The sequence below is a fragment of the Manis pentadactyla genome, chromosome 9 (assembly GCF_030020395.1).
Source record: "Manis pentadactyla isolate mManPen7 chromosome 9, mManPen7.hap1, whole genome shotgun sequence".
In the NCBI taxonomy this organism is placed as follows: domain Eukaryota; kingdom Metazoa; phylum Chordata; class Mammalia; order Pholidota; family Manidae; genus Manis; species Manis pentadactyla.
In genome coordinates this window covers 49,421,060-49,425,557 of record NC_080027.1, presented here as the reverse complement: position 1 = coordinate 49,425,557, position 4,498 = coordinate 49,421,060, and positions in this window count along the sequence as shown.

Genomic DNA, 4,498 nt, shown 5'->3' with positions numbered 1-4,498 from the left:
GACATTCTATTAGATCATCTCAAGATTAGCTAGCAAACAAACCCAAAGACCCCTAATTATAAAAATCTCTCACAAAAATATGTAGCTGGCATACAATGTATTCCAAATTTTGGTCGGTTGGCTGTAAAATGTCTTCAGAACATAGCATAGTGCCTGGCACATAATAGTCACTTAATAAATATGTGTCAAATGGATGAATAAATAACAGCGGTTGAAAACAGTGCCTAGGACAGAAAAATGAAAAAGTAAAATTCTAGTGTGTTACATCTGAACCAGATCTGGGGCTCAGATTAGTTTTCAGGTTGAACAATTATCAAGCTGACTGACTCAAAAGCAAAGCAAGCACTCAGGCTACACATATAAAACAAAATAACCAAAAAGTAATGTATTTGTATGGTTACAAAGTAGTGCAGAAGAAATTAAGATGAAAAGTACAAGCTTCTTGATCTTCTTCTCCCCTCCCCCCCATCTGCCTTCAGTTTCACTGCCTCAGAGAGGTTGAAGTTTCTAAACATAAACTTTGTTAAAAAGATCTTGTGACATTATATCTATTTTCAGTTTCAACTTTTTTTCTAACTGTGAAATCACTAACCTGATTAAGAAGACTTATACACTGAATTGATTTTCAAATGGCAGGGAGAGTTTGCAAGGAATCACTTCTACCGTTTCATGCTGGTTAGCTTGGCAAATGTTGCCATACAGAGAACTTATTATTCTCTTTAATAGCAAAAAGACAATATATTTATTTATAAGTTAACATTTGTTGAACATTATGTGCAGGCATCTATAGGCAATATTGTATATTGAAGCACTCACTATACAAATATGATCTCATTTAATTCTCACAATTTACAATGTATGTACGATTATTATCCCCATTTTCTCAGAAGATAAAACTGAGACTGATCTAGGATAAATAATTTGTGCCACACAGAAGACCATAAACAGTGGCACTTGAACACAGACTGATGAAAATCTGAAAATGTCTCACATACAACTCTGAATCCCACTTCTGTCACACTCCTGGAAAGGTCTAGTCTTTTTAAATGTATACCTTACAGCATTAAAGAAAGGCTTTGATTATCCACGTGGGATGAACCATCAAAGGAAAATGTGGGGGACTGATGCCAATTCTTAAGAAGAAAATACTGCTATGGTTGGCAGTCACCTTTCCTCAAAAGGTTTCACCATTTTGCTCAGGGAGAACATTTCCTGATGGAACATAAGCGCTGTCTTCAGAAACAAGTAAAGAACAACTCCAGTCAATAAGCAACCTACAAGAACAACAAAAACGATTATTTAGTAGTTAATGAGGTGAGCATAATGCAGTTATTTAAATTTGTGATCCTGTAAAGAAGATGTGGTACATATACACAATGAAATATTACGCAGCCCTAAGAAAAAAACAAATCCTACCATTCACAACAACATGGATGGAGCTAGAGGGTATTATGCTCAGTGAAATAAGCCAGGTGGAGAAAGACAAGTACCAAATGATCTCACTCATATGTGGAGTATAAGAACAAAAGAAAACTGAAGGAACAAAACAGCAGCAGAGGCACAGAACCCAAGAGTGGACTAATAGTTACCAAAGGGAAAGGGACTGGGGAGGACGGGTGGGAAGGGAGGGATAAGGGCGGGAAGAAAAGAAAGGGGGCATTACGATTAGCATGTACAGTGTTGGGGGGGCACGGGGAGGGCTGTGCAACACAGAGAAGACAAGTAGTGATTCTACAGCATCTTACTATGTTGAAGGACAGTGACTGTGAACGGGGATGGAGGGGGGACTTGGTGAAGCGGGGAGCCTAGTAAACATAATGTCCTTCATGTAATTGTAGATTAATGATACCAAAAAAAAAAAGTTGTACTCCTGATGGAATGAAGATGTAAAACTATAAAACTAATAGAAGAAAATGTAAGATAATTTCTTCTGTCACTTAGGTATGGAAGGACTTAAACAAAACATCAGAAGGAGAAATTATAAGGAAAAAAACCTATAAAAAATTAATTTGTGATTCTGAAGATCTGAGATACGGGCAAATTGTTTATATAATATTACTTGAAAACAGTAAAATAGAAAATGATAGCTCTGATGCAGCTGTGTAAAAAGATCTTGTGAACAAAAATGTAGGTTGAAAAGCAAAAGTAATTGTGGTTTTTGGTTTGGGGACTGTAATTAGGTGTGATCCCCTTCCCCCTGAAATTTTTATAGTGTCATTTTTTGACTAAAAAAGAAAATTGAACAAGAACAATAAAGCATTACTATATAAAAATGAGTTCTGGCCTCATAGTGCAAGAATGGGAAGAAAAAACTGGGCAAAGACCTTAGGATCAAGTTTATCAGGGACCTCTAAAGTTCCCTCCGCAGTGCTCCCATCCTGTTAGAAGTTTATCTCAGAAACCAAGATTTATTTTCTCTTGGAATTCTGGAAGTATCACTCTTGCATTAAAAAAAAAAATCATGTGTGAAATAACAGGAGACTCACACACTGAAAAGGAACTAGTGATTACCAAAGGGGAGGGATTGGGGAGGGAGAAGGGGAGGGAGAAGGGGATTAAGGGGCACTATAATTCTCAATCACAATAGAAATAGGTCACGGGGAAGGTAAGTAGTACAACACTTAGAAGACAATGACTCTATAACATCTTACTACACTGATAGTGACTTGATAACATGGATGAATGCTGAAACCACTGTGTTGTTTATGTGAAACCATCAGAAGATTGTATATCAATGATATTTAATTTAAAAAATCATTGTGTGTGTTTTGTTTTAGTTATTATTTACTGCATTTTGGAACTGAGTCAAGCATATCAGTTTTGGATCTGGACAAGTTCCTTTGATCTTCAAAATCTATCCAGTCTTGGAGACACAGAGCGTCTCCTTCCACAAGATCAATAGCTTCCACCTAAACCTACACACAGCCTCTGTTGCTTGGGGATACTTCAAGTTTTCCAATTTCACTCTCAGATTCCAATCCCGGGCAGGATCGTGGAAAAACCTGCGTGGAATGTAGTCTCTGCGGGGTGGTGGTTATAGCTTCGCCCCAGGTCCGCGCGCGCAGCCCTGGGCGCAGGGAGGCCGGACGCGGCGCCGAGGCCGGAGGAGCCCTGGAGCCGGGACGCGCCCGCCCTCCCCGCCTGGCCCCGCGGGCGTCGCCGTCGCTGACTCAGCTCTTCCGGTCGCCGTCAGTGTGGTTCACGGCTGCCCGGGAGCTGCACGCCGCGCGTCGCGGCTCCCTAGCGCAGGGGCCGCCGGCTGCCGGGCGCCCTCCCGGCCGCCGCGCGTCCGCCCCGCCGTGACTCAGCCGCTTCCTCTCCGCGGCCCGCCGAGCTCGTGCCGCCGCCGCGGCGCGCCTTCCGCCCCGAGGGCAGATCCCGTGGGTTCTGAAAGGGACTGACAGCTGAGTACAGGGTTCCCGAATTCCAGTGCGGAGGCTCTGCGAGGCCCTTCTCAGTAAATTGAGGAATTGAGGCCTCAGCTCAGGAAAATATTCCTCACCATGCAGTGCAGAGTGGATATGGTGTTGGAAACGGCATTTGACGCCTCCCTCAGCCCGGGTCTGCAGAGCCCCACCATCTACCTTGGGAGCTCAGCACTGCCACTTGCAGAATGTGTGACCTCCAGAGGGTTACTTAATCTGGCCAAATCTCACTTTGCATATGAGCGAAATGGGGGTGATTCCACACCCACCCTGGCGTTGTGGGCAGAGCCCACGCAAATAGGAGCTCAGCAAATCTCAGTTTTTGTTATTATTTCTTTTGGGGTACCTTTTAGATGTACTTCTCCCTCCCCGAGTCAACGCAACCACGCTGCACTTCTTAACATCTTAGTGCGGGGACACCGCACTGACTTCCTAACTGGTTCTGCCGCATGCCCATCCAACTCTCACAATGACCTGGTACATTGTTACAGCACACTTACGTTCAAGCCCTTGCCCCGCTCAAGAAAATGTTAACACCTCCCTGTTGTCTTTTGGTATGAGTAGAAAGTCCTTTTCCGGTATTTAAAGCACTACAGCGTAGCCTGGCTCACCCAAAACTTCATCCTTCCCACGAATATATATATATTTTTTAGAGGGCATCTCTCATATTTATTGATCAAATGGTTGTTAACAACAGTAAAATTCTGTATAGGGGACTCAATGCACAATCATTAATCAACCCCAAGCCTAACTCTCAACAGTCTCCAATCTTCTGAAGCATAACGAACAAGTTCTTACATGGTGAACAGTGCAAGGGCAGTGATATCACAGAAACTTTCGGTTTTGATCATGCATCATGAACTATAAACAATCAAGTCAGATATGATTATTCATTTGATTTTTATACTTGATTTATATGTGAATCCCACATTTCTCCCTTTTTTTTTTTTAAATAAAATGCTGAAGTGGTAGGTAGATGCAAGATAAAGGTAGAAAACATAATTTGTGCTGTAAGAGGGCAAATGTAGATGATCAGGTGTGTGCCTATAGACTAAGTATTAATCCAAGCTAGA